Raw genomic sequence first — 16664 nt, forward strand, 5'->3', positions numbered from 1 at the left:
CCATTCTCGACACAAACTACAATATTACTCGCAAATTAATTTTTTTTTCGGGAGATGTTTTTAGAACGAATTGAAATTGAGTACTGCGAGTGCGAGGGCCGTTCGGATACAATCACACAAGTGCGAAAAAAATTCACACTTGGCATGGCTGCACTAGGATGTTCGTATACACTATCTGGTGTTATTAATCTAAGCGACTAAATAAATAAATGACAATTATAACCAATATTTTATTTGAAATGCTTCTTTTCAACAAACGTGGAAGCGATTTGTTAATCTTTTACGCAACTATCCCGTTTTAGCTTACCTATTTCCTTTTAATCGGATATATTGACTGAAAAGATTAAAGTCACTACCAATTACTAAGCAAAACATTCAAAACGTTTCCAAACAAAATATTGAATGAAACGGCCTAGTTAATACTAACTTCCTCGTATTTCGATTCTAAATTACGCAAAGAGATGTACTGGCCGCTTAGATCTGTTACTAAAGACTTGCACGCACTGGGCATCTAATCAACGTCACATTTCGCTTCTCGAAAGCGTTTTGTAGCTAGTTCTTCTTATCGTACTTCTGTATATAGTGGCACGACAGCAGAGCCAGACTGCGTTTGATCGCGGCATAGTATCATTGTCTCTTCGGCTAGGTCGGCTGGGCACATCACATTCCTAACGTTTAGCTATTCGTCACGGCATGTAGAAAGGGCTATGGACGTTTAAGACTAATAGTTATTATGTAATATTTTATCTAGGCAATAAAGCACTGTGAGTAACCTTTTACAATGTTGCTGTAATACAGTTAAAAAGGTGCTTATACTCGTATGCTATGGGAATTCTCGACGTTCCGATCTATTAGCCCATAGAAATATTTTTTGTGCTACAAATTAACTATCAATTAACATATATACCTATGTTAATTGATTGATGAAAAAGCATACGTATGTAGAATAAAAAAGCCCAAAATTATCATCATCGTCAATTATGCTCATCTTAGTATGTTAATGGCCCGTGTCCGTTTTTTCGAGATTCCAGTGCTCATTTCGTGATTAGTAGGTATATAAAATCTACCATGGCTATCCAATAAAATTACATGGCTAATCTTGAAACCCAATCACAGCAGTAAAATATAAATACGACTACTTATAAAATATCAGAACAATTGAAAAATATCGCTTTACTTTTCTTTGGCGTTACTCTAGCTTCAATTTAGATTATAAAGATTAACTGCCCTAGGCACACTGGCACATGCATAAATGCATAAAACACCATTTATAAGGTTTTACGCTATGATATCGTTCATCGCCATTAATTTATCAAGAAAATCACGCCAGGTAACCGCGTATAACCTCATAATATAATATTATAGGTATAATACCTAGTACAAGACATAACCTTTAATACCTTTCTAGGGTCTAAGATATCGCATCAGGTACTTATCTAGACTGTGATGCTGAAACCACAGAGTCGATAGTGCAAGCCGTAGTTAGTTTCAGTTCAATATACAACTTGATTGGTTGCGCACCTAAGTATTTCTACATGACGTCTTTTTAAGTACACAGCTATAGTAAAAGTATCAGAAAATACTAAAATTGTTAGCTTAAAAGACTGTGCGTCGTTATTAATTATCTAAGAAAGATGTTTGTAAATTTGCTACACCCTTTCAGGAGTCCATTATTGTATCTACCTATGTAACATACATGGTATGCAAATAAAGATCTATCTTTCTATGTAATAATTTGCGATGAGACTAATTTTATGTCTTCATCATCATCATCATGAATTTTATGTCATAGAGCTATGAGACCAACTGAATAAATATAATTGTCTGCTATGTACATTTTTGTTGGACATTGTCTATGAGTGTATTTTCTTTCGTAATTTCAGAGTTGGTCCCATAGTAAAAGTAGCTCAGACCTATATATTCACATGGATGTGACTAAATATACACCTTGTACGTATTAAAAAAAAATACTAAACTAACTATTAAATGAGTTAAACGCTGGGTGTCGAACTGCAACCTTGATTGCAAATAATGCAGCGCGGTGTTTTCGAAGTGTTGATTGGTTATCAGATTACTATCTAGGTTCTAATTACTAGTTCTTGTTCGGCCGGCCGTTTATTTATACATACCATGCCAGACTATACAGTTTCAGGCCAATTCAAACTTACACTCACATTCAAATCTATTTTTGACTCCTACAGGAATAATAATTGAAGTATTTTGGAGTGTTTTTCGATTGACACATTTGAAAAAAGAAACAGCGTGTTACAATTAAATAAGCGATAATTTATATTTTTTTAATGGGCTTACTCTTGGCCACAGACTTTATATACTGTTTTGTTTCAGAAGAAATGAGGTATGTTAGTTACTTTCTCATGTTTAAAAAGCCTTTTCATGATTGTTTATTTTTTAGTTTACTTATCGTACTTCTATTCTATTCTACATACGGAATTCAGCGACGGACAGCAGCTACCATTCTGATATCAGTTTTACACGTTCGAATTGTCTTGTGATAAGAGTTTTGAATGATTCACGGTTATTTTCATTAGACTTATATTGACCGGGATATACTTAGACCGTCTGTCTGTGTGGTTGTCTTGTGATATTGTTTGTGAGTGTAAACTGAATGCAGAACTTTGATTGATAGTCGAGGTAACTTTATCAAGGCTGCAACCTGTTATTTATGTCCACTGCGTTACAGTTAAAACAAATAACGATCGCCGTCAAATTATTGTGGACTAAATGAAGTATTTATTGATAGGTAATAGATTCATCCATCCGTCCAATAGGCCACCGTTTTCAGTTTTTTAGTGCTGTTGACTAGAATAAACATTTGTGAGATATGTAAATAGGTAAGAGTAGGTATCATTAGTATTCGTCGTATGTATATTAATAACTGCTGCCGATTTGTTAGTTTTATGTAGTAAACTGAGTACGATTATCGGTACGATGATATTGGCCTAAAAATGCCTTACCACCACATTAGCCATTTTTTGCATGAATTCATTCATAATGTGTGTTGTTTATATTTACTTTTTTGATAGTATGGTAAAGGAGCAAAATATGAGCTGCCTAATGGGAAGCGTTCATCGGCATCGCCACCATTGACATAATCAACATCGGTAGGAGCATGTGAACACTTGTGGGTCCTGTTACCTATATCAAATAAAGACTGTACAGTGAGCTGCAAAATTGCATGGAGGAATTATGAATGAATTCATTGATAAATTCACCATACACTTTCGCATCTCACTGTACAAAAATGCTGGCTTTATTCGCTTCTGCTACTGTGACTTTTACAACTATGCGCGTCTGGTGAAACCCGAAATCGCCGCAATTATAAAATCACCCCTTCTAAAGATCATTCGTGAAATGCTCAGTTTCGCCAACGACAGGTACGCGGCGCGGCGCTCGCACATGTTTCATAATAACGTCCGCGTAACTTCAGTTCAAGGACGTCGACCGTGTTACGCTGCCTTTATCATGTCTCGTGTGTCCGTTGAAGATTTAAAAAATGGAGAAAGTTGAAATAAGACATGTGATAATGGGTAGGAAGAGGTTAGTGTAGAACAAGTGCAGATCGAGAGGCGGTTTGTTTTAAGCAATTATAACTTTCTTGTATATGTACCTAGTACCTACTTAAGAGGTCGAATCACCGGTCAACCTGTATAAGTAGTACGGTCCTCTTTGTTCGCCATTAGTTAGGAAAATCTGACCTTTTGCGAGTAGGTACCTATCTACCTATTCAACAACGTAACAGCTAATGATACATTCCTATTACAGGCTACTTAGGTATCTGTAGCTAGGGAATCACTACACAGAAAAAAAAAATTACTTGAAGCAAGTAATATTATTTGAGTCAAGATCTTTTGGGATTTCGATATAAGGAAAATGGAGAATTACTTAGATTGAGATATAAAATGTTTCGCATTATAGTTCTTAGACCAAGAACTACTTTTTTGTATCAACATTTTAAATATCTCTTCCACTAAAAGCTAATAACTGTTGTTTCAAGAGAGAAAGCATTTTGACATAATTATTCCTTTTCTTATTTTAACATTGAAAGGCTCTTTAACGAAGATTGAATGTATTTTGTTTATAATAGTATTAAAAATTGGCTCAAAAGCGTTAGTTCTTATTGTAAAATAGCACATATTCTCTTCAAATGATGTAAGGCTCTTTTTTCAAAAGCTAAATTGTTTAACCCAAGAACGAAAATATTTAAAACAAGATATTTTCGTTCTTGGGTCAAACAATTTAGCTTTTAAAAAAAGAGCCGTACATCATTCTCTTCAAATGATGTAAGGCTCTTTTTTTAAAAGCTAAATTGTTTGACCCAAGAACGAAAATATCTTGATCTAAATAGCTGATTAATTTACTCAAGAGCGTTTTGTTCTTGTTGTCAAATGGCCCATATTCCGGTCAAATGATGTAAGGCTCTTTTTTTAAAAGCTAAATTGTTTGACCCAAGAACGAAAATATCTTGTTCTAAGTAACCGAGATAATTTACTCAAAAGCATTAATTGTTCTTGCAAAATAGTTCCTTTCTTGTTGTAAAATGGAACGTATTCGAATCAAATGAAGTAAAGCTCTTCTTTTAAGAGTGTTTAATTCTTCTTATAAAAAGTGTCATTCTTGTCGTAAAATGGAACGTATTCCAATCAAATGAAGTGAAGCTCTTCTTTTAAGAGTGTTTAATTCTTCTTATAAAAAGTGTCATTCTTCTCGTAAAATGGAACGTATTCCAATCAAATGAAGTAAAGCTCTTCTTTTAAGAGTGTTTAATTCTTCTTATAAAAAGTTTCATTCTTGTCGTAAAATGGAACGTATTCCAATCAAATGAAGTGAAGCTCTTCTTTTAAGAGTGTTTAATTCTTCTTATATAAAGTGTCATTCTTGTCGTAAAATGGAACGTATTCCATTCAAATTAGGTAAATCTCTTCTTAATCACGACTATAAGGTGTGCCGTTCTCGAGAATGTTCTCCGTTTACTATGGGCTTTGAGCGAGAACGTTTCCTATACAAAACGGAGAACATTCTCGAGAACGGCACAACATGAGCTACAACACTTTTCATACCGACGTTTGTGTATTTGGCGCGTTTACAAAATTTACCATTTTATTTTTGTTTTATTCTTATCATTTTAATGTCTCAAATGAAATACTTATGATGTATTTTTTTACCTATTTAAGATCTTTCGTTTTGTCATTTCATCACTATAGACTTTGCGACAATTATGACTTGATTAAATTACCTACCTTAATAAAACAATAATAAAATGGTATATTTTGTAACTAGGATAAATACACAAATTTCCACTTTTAAAGAAGAGCTTTAAATTTTGATGGAGTGCGTGTCCCTTTACAACAAGAACCAGAAATACAAACTTAAAAGAAAAGCTTAATGTAAGTATGTAATTAGAATACGTTCTATTTTACAATTAGAATGAACATGTTACAAGAAGAATTATCTTAACCCACAGAAGTGCTAATCAACTCAAGCTTTAACTTTTTACAAAAAGACTTGTGCCGTTTTAAGTATGAATGTGTTTTGACAGTATTCCAGTCTAATTTATACAAGCCAAATTAGTTTTGAAACACATTTATACCTATTCGGAAATAATGGAATGAAAGTGAAATGTAAGTTTCTCATTTATTTTATGCACCAGTTAAAGAAAGTAATTACAAATTCAGAACCTATCAGTATCACTATACAGTATTAAAATTGAATTTAGAACGGAAAACATTTTGACTTATAAGCATATAGGTACATAAATGTATGAGCTACATGTCATGGTTCATTATTTTATTTTAAACGTTTACAATCTTGAATTATTTTTATTTTATTTTCACTAATTGCAATATTTTGAACACCAATTGATATGTAGATCAAAATAATAATGATATTATTAAATATGTTTTTAATAAAATCAATTATACAACCCGTCACTAAGAAAGGACGCTGCAAAAGAATTGAATCACCTAGTAGATAAAAAGGAATATTCTGACTTGGAATTACGTAATTGTTGGAGTACGTCTACAATGTTTGCTAATAGTAAATGATTTAAAGAAAACATAATCTCTTACTCTATTTTTAATTGAAGATACTCACTTACACATAAAAATAATGGTAGTTTTTATTTTATGAATAAGTTCCAAATGTAAAATGTACTTTTTAAAAGTACCAAGATTCTCTACAAGTCAAACTTAGAACAAATCACGTCAATTGTAAATAGATGGTGCAAATACTTAGGTAGGTACATAAGACCAAATGTCATAGATAAAATTTCTGTAGCTTAGTATATTTTTACATTTCAAGAACTTTATAGTCTAAGATCCGTACTAAGCTCGATCTTCACCGACGTGTTAACCAGGTGAAAATAATATTTTATTAAGTAAAATAAGTTCCTGAACATGTCTTACTATGGTAACCTCAATAAAAATGGTCAAGATTATTTAAAAAAAATTCAAAGATTTTTAAAAAATAATCTTAACCATTCATTTTTATTGAGGAGACATGTTCAGAAACTTATTTTCATCTGGTTAACACGTTGGTGAAGATCGAGCTTAGTACGGATCCTATACTATTAATAAAAATACAAAGACCAAATTTTACACATCTAAGTTTAAAACGTCAACTATATACCTACTGTATCATACGCCGTATGGATTTGATACACTTTTTTTGAATAATTACGTGGAGGTGCTCACACACTTGGGGATACTTGGCGTGGAAAACGTGGTAAATCTTAAACAATAAGTCGAACGCCTTTGCAGCTGAATGCACGTGGTATTTGATATCATGAATAACGATGTATATCTGGGCGAAGTTTTGTAGCGGTCTTTGTATGAGCACGAAGGGTTGCACGGTATCCTTCCGGGCTGCAGCCTTAGCTTTCTGGGCTGCGATTACGCTGTCGATATCTCCGGCGTCCTGCATTAAAAACATAATTTAAAAGTAATGCCATAGTTCCCAGGAATATCCCACTGCTCAGCAGAGGCTCCACTACAAAAATAGAAGTTCTTTTTTCTTCATTAAAATATGTACAGCAGAGACTTAGTCATATAGAAAATGGAATTTTAAGGTACACAATAGTTAGTTGTTTTACAAGGGGCAAAGTTGTTGTTTAACCGCACGTGCCAATATTGAAACCTGAGCAACCGAAAGATTCCAATATTGAACCACTCGCGAGCGTAGCGAGTGGTTCGAAAAGTGGAATCTTGTGCGTTGCGAGGGTTTCAAGGGACGAAGGTTAAACAAACTTTGCCGCCGAGTGAAACACAAAAATGTTCACCACACCAACACGAAGAAAACACTGACTATAAAACATCAAACTAAATCAAAACTATCAATTTATTTAATAATTATGATTCAAAATAGTCATATATATTTAGGTAATTTCCACCAGGAAGCTAAAATTAAAGATATCAAGTTAAATTTTGTTTGAAATTATTTGGCACTCTAGTGGATAAAATGCAATTTTGCTATCTGTTTTTGAATAGCAAAGTAAGCCTTTACCAGTTGGTGTGGTGAAAAGTTTTTAATTTTTCCCTTAATTATTGTAATTAAATAAAGAAGTAACAAATACCAAAACATGGTAAGTAAAATATGACTTCATTATGGTGGCTCTATGGCAACTTTGCATGCCTTACAGTTTACACACGTAGAGTGTGTTTAGTAAAACGTCCCACTTTGTCGGTTACCATTAAGGCAAGATTTACTTGTATCTTTATATGAATAAACTGACAAAGCGGCTTTATAGCAATCGACAAAGTGGGACGCTGTCCCATGCACACTCACTAGTAATGATTTTCATAAAAAATGAGTGGGAAAAATTAAATGGAATACTACTTTATTATGTTCTGGGAACATATTTACCAAAATGAAATATATTGAACTCGCTTGACTCGAAGAGTAAAATAGTAAAACATTAACTGAACAGTTACACAACTTTTATAGTTAATAATATAAATGTATATTAATAATAAAATAAATAGAATAAAACCCTTAAATTTGGATTGGATGCATAGAATACTTACATCTATCTGAACTAATAAGCCCTGGATTGATTCAGTGGTTGAGAACTTGACTTTCCTAGATTTTCGGCCTTTGGGTGGTATTAAAAAATATAGCAGGTAAATCCGCACCGGAATTAATTTGTCTGAAATTAAAAAAAAATGATATGAGTCATTAGACTCACACATATTTTCATAAAATGATCAATTATGAATGCATTGTAATTAATTACGTTTTAACGGCCTCTGTATCTTTCTTCGTGGGTAGTGACTCTGCCTATGAAGTACAAGGTCCTGGGTTGAACTTGAATCCCATTTGAATTTGAACATTTTCAAGTAGTCATCCAACAAACTAAATGCTAATGGCTGAATGTGATCTGCTTGTGTGCTCTTTTTCTTTTCGCTCGTTTTTTGGCGTCGTTGTCATTGCTGTGAAAAATAAATTGGTGATTGCGATCGCAAGTATAGCTACTAAAATAAATATAAGACGCTTTGATTAAGAGAAGTGTTCTAAAGGAAATATGGCGTTTATTTTTAATGTATTTAGTGTAGTAACTGGCCACGTTACACCAAAATCATTTTTGGTGTAATGAATTCTGTGACCTATGAAATAAGCTTTGTTCATAGGTCACAGAATTCATTTTAGTATAACATGGCCAGTAATAAAAATCTTATGCTAAAATCAATTCTATTTATATATGTATGGAATTTATCTGTAATATAAATTGTATACATATATAAATAGAATTGAGGTAGCTAGTTATTTTGAGGAATGTCTTACCAGAGTATCTACTTTGCTGTCTTTTCAAATGGCCCAGGTTTCAAGAAAATCATGTACAGTTTCAAATTTTTGTTTGTGTCTTAATTCAAAGGTGTTATTCCACCTTTCACAAACTTGGTCTCATAGCTCATTGTTATATTTCAGCCAAATAGCGTCGTCATTTGAAGCAGTCCCTGAAATAAAACAAATAAAAAATTTATCGAAACTTCGGTATACCTACTTTGTGAAAATCAAAAGGAAAAAAGACAACAGACAGACAGAGTTACTTTTGCATTTATATTATTAGTAGGTACAAATATAAGTATGGATTTTACCTTGATTATTTTCCACAGACTCTACATCTGTATCCGAATCCCTATTAGAGCAAGTGGGTTTAAGCCCCTGCACTTTTCTCCTGATATGTACAGGAGATTTCGAACCTTGTCCACTAATTTGCCTTTAGCGGGCACATATTTTCTTGAAGCAGATTTGCATGTTGGCACAGCTTTCATATAGTAGGTATATATACTTTCAGTTGGGAAAAGTGAAACAATTTTTGCAGCTAGCAAATTGAATTCTTCTGGTTTGATGTTGCTGAGGAAAAAATATTTTGAATAATCTTCATTCATATTTAAGTATATTATACTAATTTTATTATAGAAACCAGACAGAAAACCATCACAACTACCCTTGACGTAAATGCATAATTTTGCTCCCTTGTGAAAGAATATCTAACTCGCACTAGTCGTCAATCCATCTGGATTGACATGCAAGTACAGTCACCTGTAACCTGTAATAATATCTTACGCAATAAAGGCTGCAAAAATATCTGCCACTAATACCTTATGAGACATTGTAAGAGTGTGTAAGATATTTTTGAGGCCTTCGTTGTGTAAGACATTATTGCAGGTGACTGTACCAAGCCTGAAACTACTGCTGTCTGGTCTCCTATAATCCATTAGCTAAGTACTTACTTGTTAACAATAAATGTGTAGTGATATTTCACCAAAACATCAACAATGATGCTTCTTTTTTGCGAGTTCAATTGTTTGTATTTTTGATAATAATTTAGAACACTATTTACTTGTGGAGTACATTGGCGGATACTCTTCAATTCAAATTATGGCAGTGAAAGCCTACTTGGTACACTTAAGTAGGAATCCAAATCCAAAGTAATGTCTGTCAGAATAACTGACTGATCTTGATCAACTTGCATCACTTCTATACAGTTTGTTTTCGCTTTAATAACCATTAAATCTTCATTGAATATGCAGTTTCAGTATCAGTAACTGAGTCTAAGTAATCTTGTAGTTCACTTTTTAGTTTAATTCGGTGCCCAATGTGTTTGCAAAGCTCTTTCAAGTATCATTTAAAACCAAATATTTGAACTGTTCCTTGCTTATATCATTTTCTGTAAAAAAAAATAACTTAAATAATTGGATATCAATGATGAATATCTTATATTGAAGCATATTTGATAGCTATCGCGGAACTCTCCTATGTATATTGAAATGGGAAATGAACGAAATAGGTGGATCAAAAACGAATAAATATCTGTAATAACTAAAAATAGCACAAAACCACAATATCATTAAGTCTTGCGGTCGGAGACAGACTGAATCAAAGTTTTCCACTGCGACATGGTGACAAAATATATTTGAAATTTAAAAACTTCAGAAGACAAATGAACATCTTGATCGACCCCGGAGATGTATGGCAGTTGCAAAATAAATGATTAAGAAGCTTTCGTTATTTCGATTTAAAATTTCATGATTTTCACACATTATTTGAACAAAATGGGACTTCGAGTATTAATATAACTTGTTTTATTTACATCCACGTGTCAAAATGCCCATTGTCTCGTTTTGATAAGATAATACTTAAGTTCTTAATAGTTTAGTAACATACAAATATATCTAGCAAATGAGTAAAAATGTAAATGATGTACTTAGGTAATTTTGTTTAACCTAACATTTAACATGTATCTTGGTAAAACAAAAATGCTTACTTTACGCTTTAAAGGTAAGAGAAACTATTTTATCTGCCATACCTTTTGATCTGCCAGCGATATTCTAGAAAATACACAACTTACTTTTGAAGTTCTCGACGGCTGATCTACTGACGGCACATCCCAGGATACCAATTTGTTTTCTGTGTCTTCTTCCATTATTTTAGTAGGTATACTTGCGATTGCGATCACCAAGTTAATTTTACCACCATAACACTTTCACAGCAATGACAACGACGCAAAAAAACGTGCGAAAAGAAAAACAGTACACGAGCAGATCACATTCGACCGTTAGCTTGGTTTGTTGGATGACAACTTAAGAATGTTGCCAGTACCAGTTTTTTTTTACCCAATAAATACATCAGTAATCACAAGTCCAACCTAGATAATGTAACTATAGATGGTTAAGCAAAGCATGAGAGTAAAAAATGGCGGCAAATTTGAATAATGTGCTCATACATTGTCGTCCCATAGAAAATTTGAATTTTGTTCTCACGATTTGCTTGACCGTCTATATACAGTCTGGCAAAAAAGAGTAGAAAATAATAGGGGCGCCACTGTCTATGTAAAACGTCTTGCATATGGCAACTATTGAATCACTTTGACGTCTCTTTTCTATGAAAACAGTAAGTGTAGCCATGATAAAAAAAAATAGTTCAATTTCTACTCCTTTTTGCCAAGCTGTCACATGGGAAAGAGGCCCGAAGTTTAGTCTTTTTCCGTCTTAATGCTATTGCATGGCGCGATACGTCGCACAGTGGATCGAAACGGGGAACATTCGGTGTTTTTTGGATAAACTATTTTTAAAAATGCTACCCGACGGCAAATTATGTAAGAAATAAAAGTTGTCATGTAGTATTTTTCAAAATAATGCGTATTTGAGGCAAAATATAATAAAATCTGTTTTTGTTTTATATGCAACCATAAAATAGGTACCTTATTTCAAGAAAATCTTGGGCGATCCCGCCTTCTAACCTATTGGGCTTTATTTTCCTACTTGTCAAAAGTATAAAATCATGCACCAGTTACTTCTGGAGGGGGCCTATTTTTAAGGAAGGCAAAGATCATTGAAAAAAATATTTTTCTTCTTAAGTAATAAAGTGCAGGTACGACAAATGATCGACATTTCTATAAAAAAACGACATTTTTTTACCTGTAAGCAAATTCCAAAAACGTTTAATTTAGAAATAGTACGTTTTATGAGTAAACATACGTAACTTCATGATAGATAATCAGTATGTAATCTATGTAATTGCACTTGTATGGTTTGTAACGTGTCTAACTTGGTAGGTACATACCTACACTTAAAATGCCACGCGTTAAGGCTTAACTTTTTTATATCTAAATGTCAGTTGTTCGTTGTATGGTTATTTTTAAAACTGTATGTTTTAAATTATGCGAAAAATACAATAAATTATAGACGATCAAGCAAATCGTGAGAGTAAAAAACCCGCGCCCATACAGTTTTCAAATTTGCCGCCATTTTTTATTCTCACTTTTTGCTTGACTGTCTATACATACTAAGAAATAAACATTTTTTTTTATTTACATGTCGTTTGCCTCCTATTAAACAATAATAAAAAAAACTTCTAAAAGTAACTGGTGCATGATTTTAATCAAACTTCAAAATAATGCGTATTTCATTATTTTGATAAACACTAAAGGAATTTTCGAAATGTATAAGTACCTATGCAAAACTAAGTAGCAACACGCTAAGTAGCTCTATGCCGTTGTTGTTTTATGAAACGGTTTATTTTTTTATGCCTTTTACAATTATTTCAAAAACATATCAAAAGCGTGGTAGATTGTGTGAAGATTGTTCGCTAAACCATTCTCCAAGATTATAGGGTAAAAAATGAATACAGCAACACTGCTCATAGCAAAAAATGCAACTTCTTGAGACAAGATTTGTAAATTTTGTTGCAAGAACTAGCAAGAAATAATATCTTGGAGCAATAATGCTTTTGCTTTCGAAGGTCTTGATTTAAGATTCAAATATTTCGACTGTCTTGAGACAAAAACGATTTTTTCTGTAACATAGGTAAGTATATATAGGTATACAATACAATTACATGCAAACAGACGAAGTATTTAATCCTCGCTATGGTTTGTACAACGCATATAAGCCAATATTTAGGTATATAGATTGCGGTGCCGGTACAATCTTCAGTACCAGACTAAAATTTCCGGTACCTGCGTCGTACCGGGAATTCCTGCTACTTCGATACTTTTCAGTACCTACTAATTATTTTTCCAGCAAACATTACTAAAACCCGTGACAAATGCTTTGCTTGCTTCTTATCATACAAATTTATAGTCTATTATATAGTAATATTGTAGTGTGGGTGTTGTTGTCTATAGTAGTATTTGTAGTCCTTAGTCATATTATATATTATTACATTCTTCATTGTTAATTTAACTGAATCTTGAGTGAAACTAGTAATATCTTCTACTGAGAAATATATTAGGTACTTGCTTTTAGGATTTCTGATTCTTGATTGTTAATTTAGCCGAATCTTGATTGAACTAGTAATATCTTCCACCGAGAAATTTATTATTTCCTTTTAAAATGTCTAAATTCTTGATTGTTAATTTAACTGAATCTTGAATAAAACTAGTAATATCTTTTACCGAGAAGTATATTATTTGTTTTGAGATTGTCTTAATTCTTGATTGTTAATTTAAGTGAATCTTGAATAAAACTAGTAATATCTTCTACCGAGAAATATATTACTTGCTTTTAGAATGTCTAAATTCTTGTTTGTTAATTTAATTGAATCTTGAATGAAATTAGTAATATCTTTTAATACCGAGAAATATATTACTTTCTTTTAGATTGTCTTAATTCTTGGTTATTAATTTAACTGAATCTTGAATGAAACTAGTAATATCTTCTACCGAGAAATATATTACTTGCTTTTAGATTGTCTTAATTCTCGATTGTTAATTTAACCGAATCTTGAATGAAACTAGTAATATCTTTTACCGAGAAATATATTACTTGCTTTAAGATTTTTTAAATTCTTGATTGTAAATTTAACTGGATCTTGAATGAAACTAGTAATATCTTTTACCAAGAAATATATTACTTGCTTTTAGATTGTCTTAATTCTTGATTGTTAATTTAACAGAATCTTGAATGAAACTAGTAATATCTTTTACCGAGAAATATATTACTTGCTTTAAGATTTTTTAAATTCTTGATTGTAAATTTAACTAGATCTTGAATGAAACTAGTAATATCTTTTACCAAGAAATATATTACTTGCTTTAAGATTTTGTAAATTCTTGATTGTAAATATAACTAGATCTTGAATGAAACTAGTAAAATCTTTTACCAAGAAATATATTACTTGCTTTTAGAATGTCTACATTCTTGGCTGAATATTTCAATAATTCTTGGGTGAACTAAATAATATCTCCTATCAAGTAACATATTACTTGCTTGAATACTTTTCAGTTGTTCATTTGAGATTTGAATGTAATCTTGAGCTAAGTTTGACTCTATATTGGCACAAGAATTAATTCTTAAATCAAATCTGCTTAATCATTCTTAAGGTGAGAAATAAATTAGTTTTGATTTGAGATATAAATTTTGACTCAAATAATATTTGCTTTCATCCAAGATTTTCGGTCTTGAATATGAAGAATTTTAAATTTTTGAAACGTTAGTGAGATTATCTTATTTCAAGATATATATATTTGAGATCAAGAAATATTAGGTGAAACACATCTGGTTCTTGTTTCAAAAAACCATTTTTTTCTGTGTACGCGTACAAAAGATTACGTTTACATTTATCTCATTGTATGGTGCATCACTTCAAATGTATCAAGGGTCGAAAGTCGCGACCTTTCAAACAAGAGTAGGTATCTATAATTCATTAATCAAAAGCTTGCGTGACCGCTTCCAGCATTTACCTGCAATTGTGCTAAAATTACATGAGCTTGAGTGCTGTTACAATCTCTTACCGAGAACGGGTCCAACGGACCGGTATAAAAGAAATCACAGCGATACAAACAAAATCAGAGATCCGATCAGAGAGACTAAGTATAGCAACAGCTGAAGCCCAAAAAGATGACGTCTAATATCTTAACCATCACGAACTATTGTTCCTTTCTATTTTTGGTCTTGTTGATTCCTTTTTTTTTTTGTCGGAGTGGGGGGTGCGTTTACGCACCGTCCCCCCAGCCGCGGGAAGGCCTTGAAGGGGGAGTGTGTGGGACTCCCTCCTTCGGCCCCCTTTCTTGTCGAGAGGGAGGGAAAGAGGTTTACCCACTAAACCCCACTCCGGCGTTTCGCCCTCTGTGCCGTTCGCGAGGGCGTCATGGGATCATCGGGTCTCCTCTGTCCACCATAAACTCATCCATCTTGTAAGGTGCAAGACGAAGTAGGTAAAGAGTTTTCTTCTGGGCCCATTGCACCTTATTATCTAGTATATATTTTTCAGCGTTACAATCCAGAGATTCCAGAAGCAAATATTGACGACACGACGACGGTATTCCGCGGCTCGAATAGTTATGATGTTGAAGTCAGTAAAGCCTGACCAGGGGGGTTACCATGACGTACTAAAGACGTTCAGTTTAGGTTGAGAGAAAGGGACACAGCTATAGCAGTTACATAGCTCCGTCCCTCTCTCTCTCAACCTAAACTGAACGGCTTTAGCACGTCATGGTAACCCCCCAGGAATATATGACTACGCGCCATGTTGCGGAATTTTATAAGAACTATTTTCTTCATACTAAACTGGACTGTCACCCCATACATCAGAATAACAGCGCCCTCCTGACAATAGTCATATATTTCTGGCCAGACTTTAGACTGGTTGTAGAGATACCCGCGCCCGCGCATTCAATAGCAATCATTGCTTCAGTCTTGCCGGATGAAACTTTCTTAATAATTAAATTGTGCATTACTTTCGAGTCTAATGACGGATTGCTGTTATCCAAGCCGGAATAATACAATTAAGTGGATTCTGTTTCATCACAACGTAAGTTTTGTCGTGATCAAATTACAGCGCAACAAAGTAAAATGGGGTGAAAAGAAGTAGAAATGCGAAAAAAGCAGCCTTTTGCTTTGAAACATCAGGGAAATGTTTACGTAATGTTGAAGACTTCAAAAACGATTTATACAAAAATGTTAACACACATTCCTGAACAAATTTTGAATACTATACCTACGAGAGAGAAAAGTTCATAATAGTTCTTCAAAAGCCGGTATTTAGGGTCCTCAAAGGTTGGCGATGCATAAATGGCCCCCCTGATGTTGCTTATGTCCATGGGCGGCGACCGGCCCAGAAGGCCCAGTCGTCCCCAAAACGTCGACGTAAGACCACCCCACAAGGATGGGGCGCGACCCGATACAGCCCTCACAGCGACCAGCGCGGAAAGGGTCACTCACACCCCAGCAAGAATGTCGAACGACATCAAGCAGCAGTCGACCGGCGATGACTGCTTCCCATCAGGTGGCTCGTCTGCTCGTTTGCTGCCTTGACCATAAAAAAATTAAAAACATGACTATATAATTTAGTATCGTTTTCAATAATGCATGAAGCTCCAAAACACAATGTTAAAGTCAAAACGGCTGACATGAACTTAGATACCATCGTTATGGAAATTTCTCTCTACTTGCCTACTTTCTTCGTTCTTATATTCGGAAACTGTAAACTTAGTTTAGCCCTTCGCCCTGTTTAGCATACATTTACAAACAGGTATTTATTATTGTACGTACAATTATGTGTTGCTGTTTGCTCACGGTCGCATAAGTGTTAACTTTTATGATTAGAATTCCCTTGGCAGAACTAAGTACTTAGGTATGTACTTGCAAATGTACGAGTAATATACCTAATGCTTAGTATACCTAATAGACATCTTTGACGCATGC

The 16664-nt window shown here is 33.6% G+C and overlaps 1 long non-coding RNA gene across 1 annotated transcript; it reads right to left on the minus strand.

Annotated features, from left to right (window-relative positions):
- Positions 1 to 8248: 8248 nt before the first annotated feature.
- LOC125228349 lies at positions 8249 to 10036 on the minus strand. Its single transcript, XR_007177277.1, has 4 exons — positions 9750 to 10036; positions 9111 to 9369; positions 8797 to 8969; positions 8249 to 8444 (listed from the first exon to the last, which is right to left on the minus strand). It is a non-coding gene; the product is annotated as an uncharacterized LOC125228349 (long non-coding RNA).
- Positions 10037 to 16664: the final 6628 nt, after the last annotated feature.

The sequence above is a fragment of the Leguminivora glycinivorella genome, chromosome 7 (genome assembly GCF_023078275.1).
Source record: "Leguminivora glycinivorella isolate SPB_JAAS2020 chromosome 7, LegGlyc_1.1, whole genome shotgun sequence".
Taxonomy (NCBI): Eukaryota; Metazoa; Arthropoda; class Insecta; order Lepidoptera; family Tortricidae; genus Leguminivora; species Leguminivora glycinivorella.